Raw genomic sequence first — 14,753 nt, forward strand, 5'->3', positions numbered from 1 at the left:
TGGACTTGATTCTTTATATGACCTGACTTAGTGTAGGTTTGTTTAAAAAAAAAGAAAAGAAAAAAAAACTTGTTGGTTGTGTTTTGAACCATAATAAAATCCTTTGGGTAATACTTAGGTTGCATTTCATTTTAAAGCTGGGGAGAGCTATTTTGATGTTAACCATGTACCAGAGATTGATGTTTGTTATAAAATCAAAATTTAATAGGAAAAAGTATCAGTATCGGATTGGTATCACCAAACAAATCATTTTGCAGCAAAAAAAATCCAGATCGCACAACTTCTTTTTTTTTTTTTTTTTTTTTTTTGGAGATAGAGACCCCCTTAGAGAAAAAAAATATAATTTGAACCCTGCTTAACCTCCTCAGAACCAGCTCTGGGTTTGCTGTCCACATTTGCGGACAAGAGTTTCACAACTTGATACAAAAAATAGAAAGAAAGGAAAACTGTCCACCACAAAGGACATTCCATAAAAATTTTTAAAAACTGCATCTGAAAAAACTGTTGCATCATGATGTTTCCAATATAGGCACTTATTTAATAATTTAAAAAAAAAAGCTTGTACTTTGCTGACATTTACTATATTTACGACAGTTATGTACCTATGGGTTGGAAATATGATCATGGGTGTGTAATGCATCCCAGCATTCCTTGCAGCTCTTTTCTGGCCTGCAGACTCAGATTTGGCATGCTGATTAAATATCTCTGGTAAACAACAATCTGCTTTTTCCTGTTCGTACATGAATGTGTCATTAAAACATGATAAAACAGTTCCATGATGGAAAGAATGCCTTGGCTCTGAATCCACATGTTAATCTCACTTTGCTCTGTTACTGTGTCACTTGGAGGTGTGTTCATGTGACGCCATCAAGGTCAGAAGGAAATAAATGTCCTCTGAGTTTATTCTTAGATTGAGGGCAAAGTTTAGAGTGGGACTAAAAACATACGAGGCAGAAAAAGTGATTTTTTACCTGCACGCAACTTTCAGAACAGGATCAGATCGACATGTAGACTGACGCTTCATTACTGATCTGCAAAGACGAGACTTGGAAAAATAGGAGCTGCTGTATGTGGAGGCGAAGGGAAGTGTTCAGGTTTTCAGGTGAGTCACGAGTACAAATACCTCAGTAGTTGTGTATCTGTGCTTTCCTTGAGTATTTTACCTGACAGTGTTTTACCTGTACTCCTACATGTTCACACAAATACCTGTTTTTTCTGCTCTTTCCTTTTTTAAGACCATCTTTTGCTTCAATGCATTTGAGGTGAATTATCCTTTTTTTTTGTTTTGACAACATCAGTGCTGAAAGAAATTACAAATCCATCTGTGAAAATTACATATGACAGCCGTTCTCAAACTTTTTACAGTGGAGTACCCCTGAGATATACTGCTTTTTTAGCCGAGTACCCCCAAGTCTCGCTTCAGCATTTTTGATTGAAAAAAATTGGGTAAATTTTTTTCTCTGCCAAAGGTCTGCTTCATCTGTATTTTCAAAACTTTGTAAACAAACAACATATATTCAACTGTAACATAGAAAACCAAGTGGTTCCAGGCACAACAAACCCCTCCCCTTGCTCGTATCGAATCTTATTTTGTCATCGATCCAGCTGATGTCAGCATATCAACTGCCTCTATATTTGTGCCAAGTTTGAAGGAAATTGAAACAAAATTGGTGTTTTTATAGACATGTGAAATTTCACCCATTATAAGTAAATGGGAAAAAAAAGATTTAAATAATTCATAAAAAATTTTTAACTTTGGCCTACTTTAACCAAAATGTAATCAGATCTATTTTAGGTCACTGGCAATCTATAAACCCAGTTTGGTATGAATTCAACCAATAATTTTAGAAACAAACAAGCTGAACCAAAACTGATATGAAAAATACATTAATTGGTCATTAATTAATCAATGAACCTTTCATCACCAAAAAAATAATTACTTTATTACTCAAATAAACTCCTCTTGGATAATATAACCCTTTCATACGTGAATTATGAGGACCTTAGTCAAGATTTTTTTTCTGAGTGTGAGTGAGTGAGTTTTTATTCCTCTTCAGGCATGAAAAAACAATGTGATAGAATTTTTTTAATGAATCTATTTTTCATGGCGTTACAAGAATGTCCACTCAGCTGGACACCACGTGTTTAATTTTAGAAGCAAAGAAACATGTATTTAAAACGCAATATCAGACAGTGATATATTGTGTGGAAACTATGAAATAAAAACATTTTTAATGCTGTTAATCTGATGTTTTCTCACATTTTAACACTCCAATACTAGTCACTACTCACTGCATGGAGATAATATGAAAAAAAAAAAAAAAACCTGTCCACTAGCACTTATGAAGATTTCTTTTTCTTTTTTGTCAGACAGAAGGAAAAAAAGTTAATTTTTTTTACCTTGACATATTTTGGCTACACCTGCAGCCTTCTTCAGAAGGGTCATGTGATGTTAATGATACAGTGTTACATTTGCAATCACATGACCCTTCTGAGGAAGGCTGCAAGTGTTGCCAAAACATGTCAAGGTAAAAAAATTTTACTTTTTTTCCTTCTGTCTAACAAAAAAGAAATCTTCATAAACATCAATTTTGTTTCAGTTTACTTCAAACTTGGCACATATATAGAGGCAACTGATGCCAAAATAAGCTACAATACGTGCGAGGGGCGGGGTTTGTTGTGCCTAACACCACTTTTTTTTTTGTTTGTTTCATTTCCAAGTTTTTTGTTTTTTTTTTCTCAGAATGAGGCTCTCTGGTGGATTTGATGATGGGACCTGGTCCAGAAACACTGAACAGACTAATCATCCTCACACCGGCTGCCACCGCCAGCCTGCACGGTACGTACCGCACGCAGTTTCATTCTGCAAGAGTTGCTGGTTGTGTTGCATACAACATACGGCCTGTTTTTTTTTTTTTTTTGCACTAAGTCAAATAAAAACTTTTGTTGTCATTATTTGTAGGTTATTCTGTTGTTATTTTACTGCTCTGACTCACTTAAGATCATTTTGGGCTGACAGTGGAACCTGGACTTTCCTGTTCTACTGGAATAAACCTTATCCAGCATCGTTTCCTTCTCTGTTCCAGTGAAGACAAACTGATTCACACCACTGTACACCCTCAGATGAACCACAACCCCCCTGAAGACCTGATGGACTTCAACTTTAACTTCCAGCCTTCATTTGCAAAGTGAGACCATCTTCACACAGCAGCTGACTGATGTCATAAGTGGGATTTAAGAAACACTGATGACATACGAGGGGTCTTCAAAAAGTGCACATGGTTTAAATGGACATGGGTTAGTTTTACACAAACGGACTTGGGTTCGTCTATGAAACTGGTCCTAAAAACAGGACAGAGGGGCTAAACATTCAAACCAGCTGTAGACGAATGTTATGAAGCAAGTTTGGGTCTATTTGAAAAATAAATATTTACTGTGCTAAAAGAGAAACTATTTTTCAGATAAAGCACATTTTTATATTATTTTACATTATATTTAATACAAAAATCTGCATGTAACACGGTCAAAGGACACTAAAATTACGCATGACTATTTATTTGAATATCTCATTATTCTCTCACAGGTGCATTTTGGGAATTGAACAAATTATTTGAGGCAGAGTGTGTCACAGAAATGACTACCTGCAAAATCATTCGCGATTTATTTATGTTTAAATGTTCAGGTTCTGCATGTAACGCAAGTGGACACGATGGGTTACATACAAAACCCGGAATGAGACTGAGATTGATGAAAAACCCACATGTGTGGATTAGAAAAACCACTAGGATCCACACATTTAACACAGTGTCTTTATTTAGTGTATAGAAGAGCATACACTCACATTTTCACATCTAATGCACTGACTCCTAGGGAGATTTAATGTCCATATTTGGGTCCTATTTTTGGACCCAATATTTTATTAAAAATTAATTAATTATGGATGGCTCAGAGCAAGAGTATAATTTTTTCGTATTTATCTGAGGTCATCATTAGGTCCATCCTGGGGGGAAATCTGTCTACATTTACCTTTATTATTGGGTCTAAAAAGATGGAAAAGTGACAGATACTAAAATAAACCCAGTTTCAGAGAAGCACCCACTTAACCCTTTAACCCCTGAGCCCTGATTCCAGGTAAAGGTTCTGCTGTGAATCTGCGTCTGTTTCAGGTTCATTAAAGCTGCTGTGAGTTTGTGTTTGTGTTCCTTTACTTCAGTGGGTTTGTTTTACTGTGTGTTCTAGGGTCAAAACAGGTGGAAGAACAGAAAAAGACAAAGAGAGGAACTGAAGTTTGACAGGTTTGGACTAAATAAGAGACTAGAATGGACATCAATAAGAGGTTTAGGATGTTGAACACCAACAGTGAACTGGAACACACTGAAAAAACAACAAGGATTTGAATTTGGACCCAGTAGTTTAGTTTTGGGCTCTTTGTTTCTAAATCAGTCCGGCTGCTTTTAGACCCTGTTGAACTCCATACACAGTGGTTATCTACAGGCTAATCTACAATCCAACTCAGTTTCTAAGAACAATAAAAGGGGGTGTCCAATACATTAGAAAAGAAACACCTGAATTCAATGTGTCCCGATACTTTTGTCCATATAGTGTACAGACGTGTCAAGTAGCAAAGTACAAATACTCTGTTACCTTACCAAAGTAGAAAGATGTTTTTTTCCAACTGTCCTTTTTCCACAGACTTTTGGAAGCCCCCTCGTACAGCAGCTTCATGTAAAAATCCCATGTGGGGCAGAGTTTAGTTTTGTTTTTTACCTACGACAGGAGGTGTTGTGATCACTTTGCTTTGTGTGCATGTGTGTGTGTGTGTGTGTGTGTGTGTTTGTTTGTGTGTTTGTTTGTTTGTTAGCAAGATAACTCAAAAAATTATGGGCGAATTTTCATGAAATTTTCAGGAAATATTGACACTGGCACAAGGAAGAAATGATTAAATTTTGGTGGTGATGGGGGGGGGGGGGGGCAGATCTCTCTTGGCGGAGGTCTGCACTCTCCGAGTGCTTTTCTTGTTTGATATGTGTGTTTTTGTTATGAAATGGACAGAGTTTTTTTTTGTTTTCATATGTGCACTGTCACAGCTATGAGAAGGAGAGAGTTTATTTTAATGTGAAATGCTGCAAAACGGACACTCTATCCTTGATATGTACAGCAATTATTACCTCCACCAGGGGGTACTGTGATCACTTTGCTTTGTGTGTTTGTTTGTTTGTGTGTTTATTTGACTGTTAGCAATTTTACAGGAAAACTGTTCCAACCATCTTTACCAAATCTTCCCCACAGATAGGCCTAGGCCCTGGGACCAACCCATTACATTTTGGGTCAAAGTTCAAGGTCACAGCAAGGTCACAACATCTACAATTTTCCTATCTGTCATCATTGAGCAATTTCTGAAAATTCCTACAAAATTCAAAACCACTCTGATTCTCCTCCAATTTGATCCACCTGTAGCTTAGAACAATATATTGTATCTGGAACTAAATTGTCCACATCCACTGTGGAATGTGGACTCTGTGGACATTTACATTTAACACTGAAAATCCCATTTATCACACATTTAAAATTAGAACTCAACAAAAATTTAAAACCTATAACAATTTATTACCATGTTTGACCACAATTTTTCTGCTGTATGGAACAACCTGGAAACTGTTGAACTTAAACAGAAGTAGTCGATCCACACATGCACAGCGTTCAGGGTGCTTGGCGGAGGTTCGCGTTCTCTGAACACTTGTGTGTTTTGTGCAGAGTCAGAATTTAGACATCACATGTGTAGGAGTTTTGAATTACTTATGAAATCTGACAGAGGACTTAGGGTAGGTGGAGGACGGAGTGTGTGTGGGGGGGTGATAAGTTAAACTTCATCCCACTCCTTTTTGGATGTTTGACTTTCTTTTATATACATTTTTGTTGTTTGATTTTAATGTACAGGGTGGGGAAGCAAAATTTACAATGAACATTTAGTTGTTTTTTCTCAGCAGGCACTATGTCAATTGTTTTGAAACCAAACATACTGATGTCATAATCATACCTAACACTATTATCCATACCTTTTCACAAACTTTTGCCCATATGAGTAATCAGGAAAGCAAACGTCAAAGAGTGTGTGATTTGCTGAATGCACTCGTCACACCAAAGGAGATTTCAAAAATAGTTGGAGTGTCCATAAAGACTGTTTATAATGGAAAGAAGAGAATGACTATGAGCAAAACTATTACCAGAAAGTCTGGAAGATACTATTAAAGAAGAATGGGAGAAGTTGTCACCCCAATATTTGAGGAACACTTGCGCAAGTTTCAGGAAGCGTGTGAAGGCAGTTATTGAGAAAGAAGGAGGACACATAGAATAAAAACATTTTCTATTATGGACATTTACATGTGGCAAATAAATTCTCATGACTTTTAATAAACTAATTGGTCATACACTGTCTTTCAATCCCTGCCTCAAAATATTGTAAATTTTGCTTCCCCGCCCTGTAATATTTGAAATAAATGAATAATCAAAACAAACAAAACATGTTCTGAGCTTCATGTGTCATTTCAGACTCGTATGTGTGAGGACGAGCAGTAAAGGATACCCCCCAGATTTCTGACAACGGCACGAAGCTTCACAGTAAGTCCACAAACGCATCAGTGATGATGTTAGCGGCTTTAACCCAGTGGTTCCAACCTTTTTATGTTCATGACCCCATTTTAACATCACAAATTTCTGGTGACCTCTGACATTCAGAGACATGTTTTTTTGCTAAATTTAATTTGTTTTCGATCCTGTAATAGTTTGCTATACTATTATATATATAATATACTATTATATATATATAATATATATATATAATATATATATTATATATAATATATATATATACTATTATACTATACTAAACATTAATTTTAGAGTACATTTAATCTATATAATGTATATTATTATGGACAGAGGCAGAAAAGTCAGGTGTAGAGTCTGTTTTATGTTTTTGCGTGGTGTCATGGTTCGGTTAAAAAAAGAAACACCTGAATTCAACATGTTCATATAGTGTAGAAATGAATGTTCCCTCATTTACCTCCATGTAAATGACCCCCGTCCAGCTCTGTTCACAGTCAGTTCCACCCTTTGTGATGACTTACAGAACACATTAATGGTCTACAAATGAAGAAATTACCTTCTCTGTTAAGGCAAGAACAAATACATTAACCCATAAAGACCCAGTTTTACTTTTGGGAATTTTTCTCTCTGTTTCTTAACTCCTTTAGCCCTGTCAGCCCACCCGCAGGCCGAAAAAATTAATATTAATATTCATCTACTATAAAAATATAATAAATCAGGACAATGAATGTTTTTTTTCAACTTTTGCTCAAGTTTAGACCTTAATGTTAATAAAAGTACATCAAAAGTGCATTTTAGTGCAAACTTTAATGTTCAAACATGATTTTTAATCTTTGTGGGGTGAAATATACACTATTAAAAATCTCCAACACGAACAATTTATTGATGCATATCATCGTCAATCCAGCCGACAAAAAACAGGCGAGGATAAAAAATACCAATTTCTCTTTTAGTTTGTTACAGTTTACTCAGGCATAGTAATAGATACAATATTTTAGACAATGGGAATAGATTCTGTGAGGTCTGTAAATGTCCACAGACACCAAGAACGTCCATATGAACCTTATTATTGTGAAGTAATTCTTCATTTACTTTGGGTATGTCTGTTTAGGCGTTTTCCCCTGAAAATTTGGTCAGGGTTTAACAGGTTTAACCTTTCTTAAGTGATTTATCACCATTTATTATAATTTTGTCCTCTATATTTTGCATTGTTTTCCAGTATAAATCAGGTATTTTCCTGTATTTAATTCACTAATCCTGTAGATGTTCATAAAAGATCAGATTATAGTTGAGGGTTATTATATCAGAAAGAGAGAAAACTGAAGAAAAAGTGACTTTTTCAGTAAAATCTCTCATAAACTGAACATAAACCCAGTGTGTCCATCCACTGTCATTGATCCAACTCCATGGGTTTTACTGGTGAATCAGTGTTGGAGAAGATGATGGTGTTTCCATGGTAACTACAGAGCCTCTGAACGTCCAAATGGGTCATATCTGATGACCATGAAAAGATGAAGAACTGTGTTTTACACCAGTTATTTCCATGTATTGATAGGATTAGTGGATGAGCAGGTATTAAACAGTTTAGATCAGTAGATGGTTTGGTTGCTGTTTGGGTCTTCATGGGTTCAAGTAACGCTTTTGCATTTGACCAATCTCCATCTTTCCATTTTATAATCAGGCTAACGTTTACTTCACCTTCCTCCAGGTTTGTTCATGTTCCGTATGGAAAACCTTCTGTATCCTGAACGCAGACGTACAGGTGGAAAACCCGACGCACACTCACCTTATGAGGAAACAACAGGAACTTTGTACACGTTAGCTCCGTTTTTGTTTTTTTTGTTTTTTTTACCAGATGTCACATCATTGGGAACAGCTAAAAAAGATGGAAAGACAAGGGTTTTTTTTTGTTTTTGTTTTTTTTACATAAGGCGGAAATATGTTAGTTTAAAGTCACATATTAGATATTCTGTGATTCTTAAAGGCTTCCATTTAAAAAAACCCTATGTGTAAAATTATCTCTGATTATTTCAGGCTTTTTTTTAAAAAGATGTGATCCTCCACGTCAGTTATGTTTTATTGTTGTATTTGTATTTTGTATTTATTTATTTATTTTGAACACGCAAAGAAACAAAATAAAACAAAACGAAGCAAATTAAGACAAAAACAAAATAAGATTTAAATGAACAGAATCTATCTTCCAGAACATACAAGTCTGAATTTTGCAAAAGGAGCAGGAAGAAGAAGTCTAAACTTATTTAATCCAACCCCTCAGTGCTTTTACACCTTTATCACTAACTTAATACAACAATCAAACAATACATTTTTCCTAATTTTAGCATCGAACCACAGCAAATACATAATGCAGTAATTGAATTATACACAACAGTCTGTTCATGTCAGTGCAGTCATACAAACACACTCAACTATTCAACTGTTTTCTTCAATAATTTCAGCAGATTCATTAATACAACATCATCCATAAACAAACAGGCCTCATTGTCATTATTAAATACTGGACCTCTCAGGAATCAATTCTTCCTTTCTTTTTTTTTTAACTGAATTATGTTTGATATTTGTTTTAACTCCACACACAGTTTGACTCCACAGATGGTGATACAGAAACTTTCTAACGTAGTAGGTACTTTATGAATCTTTAAATTTAGCTTTCCCTTTAAATCATAGCCTCCCTCTATTTCACAAAACGTTCCTTGAATATTGCCCGGCAGTCAGTTATTCTTTGTTTTATACATTATTTGAATAGTTTTGAACTCCAAAAGGTCAATGAGTTTTACAGTTTTAGATTGTAAAAATAGTGGATTTGTGTGTCCATGAAAACCAACACTGTGAAAAAAATACTCTTATTGCTCTTTTTTGCAATTTAAAAAGTCTTTGTAATGAACTTGTATATGTATTTCCCCATACCTCCAAACAGTCACTTAAATAAGGTCAGATCAATGAATTCTACAGAATCTGAAGTGATTTCTGACCTAATGTCCCCTTTGCTCTGGTCAGGACTCAGATGCTTCTGGATCGTTTGTTTTGTGCATGTTTTATGTGAGGTTTCCAGAAAATGTTAGCATCAATTATCACTCCAAGAAACTTGTTTTGATTCACCCTTTCTATGTCTACACCCTCTATTTGTACCTTTACCTCATTACTTGTTTTACATTTACCAAAAATGATGATTTTCATTTTACACAGTTTTATTGACAGCTTATTTTTATCAAACCATAACTTAGTTTTATTTAGCTCTGAAGTGATTGTTAACATTTACTCCATTGACTATTACCAAAAAAAATATTATTGATATCATAGTAATAATAATAATAATTATTATTATTATAATTACTTTTTGTTGTTGTTATTAATACCCCGCCCCCCCAAAGGGGAGGTAAGGGGTATTTTTTTTTTTTTTTTTGTTAATACTTTAGCAGCAAAACTAGTGGTTGAATTCACACCAAACTGGGTTTATAGATTGCCAGTGACCCAGAATAGTTGTGATTTAATATTTTGGGAATAGGTTAACATTTTTTATGAATTTTTTTAAATCTTTTTTTTCCCATTTACTTATAGTGGCCGAAATTTGTCTGTGCTGACATCAGCACCTGTACAGACATGATGACATCAGCTGGATCGGTGACAAAATAAGCTTCAATACATGTGAGGGGCGGGGTTTGTTGTGCCTGGAACCACTTGTTGGTGTTATTGTTATTATGTCCTTGTTATTTTCTTCTTCGTGCCGTTAAATTCAGAGAAAAGGCTCAACTCTATGAGGCTGATTGTCTTAATTATGTAATTAATATAATGAAAAGATGTCTATCAGAATTCAATTTAATGAAGTTAAAGTTGGTGTCAGTCGTCAGAATCATAGATTGTTGAGTTGAAAATGAAGACAGTGAACGGACACATGTTGTGTTTAACAGCCTGAATGGTCTGAAATTATTACACATGAAGTGTTCTAAATTACTGCTCTGTTTGTGGCAACGCACTGAAAACTCAACATATGCATGTTTGTTTTTATAAATCTAAGAAATAAAATAAATTCAAAATAAAATAACTTACAGATGTGATGTTGAAAAGCAGTTTTAAAAATGACTAACAGAACAGAAAACTAAACTACAACAGTTTGACGGTCTCTTATATTGAATTTAATAATTACATAATTACTTCAAAAGCCGTACGTACGTTTTACATTTTTTCAGCAGTAACTGTTTCTAAATTTTCCTTGTTGTTTTTTCCTGAAATATTCAAAGAACATACACATTTAATTTGGATTTTAATTTTGTTTGGATGATGTTTGATTATTTAGTTGATGGATGAATAAACATGTAACCATAAAGTTTCACAGTGTGTTGGTCAAACATCTGTAAGGTTGTTTTCGTTAACCCTTTAAGTGCCACCATTATAACAGGCCAAGATTCTCTGTTTCTTATGATTTCTTTCCTCAATAAAAGTGTCAGTAAATGCCTTTTTTTTCTTCTTTTGCTCATTTTTTCAGGAAGAAATTAACTTTCAATATTTGGCCATTAATTATAATTATTATGAATAGAATAGAATAGAATAGAATAGAATAGAATAGAATAGAATAGAATAGAATAGGTAAGAAATGCTTAAAACAGTGTATTATAGTGTAAAAAAAAAAAAAAAAAAAAAAAAATGGGGCCAATTGTCCTTTAGTCCAACAGCATATTTAAAGACATTAATTGACATTTGTTTGACCTTTCAAGATCACTTAAGGTCAAAGGTCATGGCACCAAATGAAAGCCCATATGTGACTTCTGAAGATTTAAATTTATCTAAATAAAATAATAATAACAAAAATAATAAAAGATTAAAATCTCTACCTAAAAATTGCAGAAATAAACTTTCAGCTATTTCTCATGTGCTCAAACATGTTAGTTTGTCTAGATCAGTGAATCTCTAACTTTTTACAGTGGAGTACCTTCTGAAATAGACTTCTTTTTTTAAAATCCAAGTACCCCCAACTCTCACTTGGCAAAAAAATTTGGCAATGTTTGTTCCTGTGCCAAAGATGTCTGTTTATATTTTCAAAACTTTGTGAACAAACAACATATATTTATCAATTAATTGATTGATTGATTGATTGATTGATTAATTAATAAATAAAATAAAATAAAATAAAGTACATATAAACTGAAACATTTTGGTCATTAATTAATAAATGAACCTTTCATCTACAAAAAATAATTACTTACTGACTCAAACAATACTCATTTTGAATCATATCAAATATAAATGTTCTTTAAATGTTATCAAAGCTTCAACAACATGATTCACAATAAAACTATTATATGACTGTATTTATAAGTTTTATATTTCAGCATTAATTGTCATTATTTATTTTCTGTTTGGTACATGATAACTTATTTAATGTATTTTTTCAGCAAAATTTCAAGTACCCCCGTGCTTCCTCCAAGCACCCCTGGGGGTACTTGGGAACCCCTGGACTAGACCATTGTGTGTCCATGTTCTTCTTCTTTTTGGTTCTTTCCACTCATTTAGATCCTGTATGAAAGTCTGTGTTCACTTTCTGTCTAGTTGTAGACAGAGCCGCTCAAACACATCCAACATGTGATTCAAACAGACTCTGGATCTGTCTATGCACTGGATACACACACACACACACACACACACACACACACACACACACACACACACACACACACACACACACACACGTACGTTTATACTATATTTGGAGCTAAAATACACCCATCGATGACCTCCACATGGACAGCTGTGGTTTCTTCCACAGTGGGGCCTCTGCTGCTGCAGTACCTCTCCAGTCCACCAGGTGGAGCTGTGACTCCACACAAACATCAGCCTGGCTCAGTCCTCAGTGGAGGAAATACTCCACAGCTGTCTTTTATTCAGACTGAACCATTAGACAAATAACACCTTTCATTTACACTAACAACAAGAACAAAACATTTAACTTCAATAATCAACTTTTCAAATGTCAGTCTTCATTTGTTTTCATTTAAAATTCATTTATTTATGCATTTATTCAGAAGATTTTATTCGATCGTTAATAAATAGTTTCCGTTCTTTTAAATAAATAAGATATTTAAAGAAAACACTTAAGATATTGATGTATCATCATTTTATTTTAGTATTATTTATTATTTGAGTTGAGTTTAGTTTATTTGACTGCAGATAATTTCAGTTTAGTGTAGTTCAGCTTAGTTCAGTTAAAAAAAAGCCTGAAAACAGAAAAAAAAACTTTTTAGCGCATTATTATTATTATTATTATTATTATTATTATTATTATTATTATTATTATTATTATTATTATTGCTATTATTATTATTATTATTATTATTATTATTGCTATTATTATTATTATTATTATTATTATTATTATTATTTATTTTATTTTATTTTTTACAGATTGTGATTCAGTTCACCGATCCACAAAAAAAAAAAAAGTAAAAACTGCATTTCAAAAACATAATTATGTAAATAGTTTCTCATTATTCAACGGATCACTTCCACGCCTTTGCTTTTGTCTAATTATTTTTGTCTTATTTTCACCTCATTTGTGTCATTTTTGTTTTGCTTTAGTCTGTTTTTTTCCCTTGTTTTCATCTTTTTGTTTCATATTTCTGTCTTATTTTCTGTTTCATTTTTGCCTCATGTTTGTGTCTTTATCTTGCTTTCCTCTTGTTATTCTATTTTTTTTTTTTTGTCTTACATTTATGTTATTTTCCGTGCGGTTCCAACGATCATTCCTGAATCAGTATAATTTCTATTTTGCAGATTCACTGGCATTTCTTCCAGATGTCTAATATCTGAAGCAGTGCTATCAAACAGACAGATGTTAAGTATTGACCTCAGATTTGATAACTACAGGATATTCCAGAATCTTGTCCCTCTTCTGTGTCATGTTGACCTTTGGATTTTTCCACTCGTCCTTTTGTCTCTGTCCTCCGCTCCTCGTCTTGAACTGATGTAGATCATTTACTCTGACCAGGGGCTGAATATGGGATGTGTTGTGTATAAATGCATGCTTTTATCTCCATGTGTGAGTGTGTTTTATCGGTGAGGGTGTTATCAGGGAGCGTCAGCCGCTCTCTGCTTTGTTTTTAGGTCACTTTTACACCGACTCTCCTTAAATCAGTCTGAAAGCAGCTCCGCTCTCTAAAATAGAAACAATTAGTGTGGGCTTGACATTCAACTCTTGCTCTGCTTTATTTCTCCGTTCTCTCTCCCTCTTCCTGTTCTTTTTAGGATTTGTCTTTTCTTTTCCTTTCTTGTCTTTTTTTTTGGCGTTGTAGAAGTAGGCCGTGTGACGGTGGCGGCCTGCGGACAGACGCCTCGTCAGCTGAGCTCATTTATTATTTCACGTCTGTTGTTGTTGTTGTTGATTTTCGGCATCAGCAGAGAACAGTTTATTTTAAAAAGTCTATGTTCAGTCAAAGCTGGATGTACGGACACCAGAAGCAAAATAACCACATCTGAGGAACAAATAAATACAACCAGACGCCACTAGGGGTGGGAATCAATAAGAATTTAACGATTCCGATTCCAGTATCGATTTTGCTTATCGATCCGATTCCTTATCGATTCTCATTGGGTGAGGGAATAAAAGAGTACAAACAGGTGTGTTTGCATTAACTGTCTGTTATATTTCCATCTGCACAGAAAATAGGACATATACAGTATGAACAAATAATAACAGATGACGGTTTGGGGGGGGGGCACGTACAGTGAAAGTGAAACTCCAGACTCTTTACTAATTCCTCTGTTGCTGCATTTCCACTACGTGGAACCGGTTCGACTCTGCTCGTCTCCTGTTGTTGTGCACCTCATTTCCTTTCCCCCACCTTCAGAAACTTGTATTTGAGGAGGTACGACATTTGTTGGCTGCACAGGAACCGGATGACGGCCTGGTGTTCACTCTGCTGCTGGATTCACAAGAACCGCTGAGTAGAGAATCAAATGAATCACATGTGGACAAATGTTTGAACAGACTGGAGGGATTCCACTTTTAGAAGAAATGGAAGCTCTGACAGAGTTCAACTGGACCTGGTGTGGTCTGTTTGGACCTGGTGTGGTCTGTTTAGACCTGATGTGGTCTGTGTGGACCTGGTGTGGTCTGTTTGGACCTGGTGTGGTCTGTT

At 34.7% G+C, this 14,753-nt stretch overlaps 1 long non-coding RNA gene across 1 annotated transcript; it reads left to right on the forward strand.

The window, feature by feature from the left end:
• The first annotated feature begins 826 nt into the window (after positions 1–826).
• LOC115411341 (uncharacterized) lies at positions 827–8,723 on the forward strand. Its single transcript, XR_003934189.1, has 5 exons — positions 827–1,102; positions 2,744–2,839; positions 3,087–3,188; positions 6,550–6,618; positions 8,315–8,723. It is a non-coding gene; the product is annotated as an uncharacterized LOC115411341 (long non-coding RNA).
• The last annotated feature ends 6,030 nt before the right edge of the window (positions 8,724–14,753 follow it).

The sequence above is a fragment of the Sphaeramia orbicularis genome, chromosome 20 (genome assembly GCF_902148855.1).
Source record: "Sphaeramia orbicularis chromosome 20, fSphaOr1.1, whole genome shotgun sequence".
Classification (NCBI taxonomy): Eukaryota; Metazoa; Chordata; class Actinopteri; order Kurtiformes; family Apogonidae; genus Sphaeramia; species Sphaeramia orbicularis.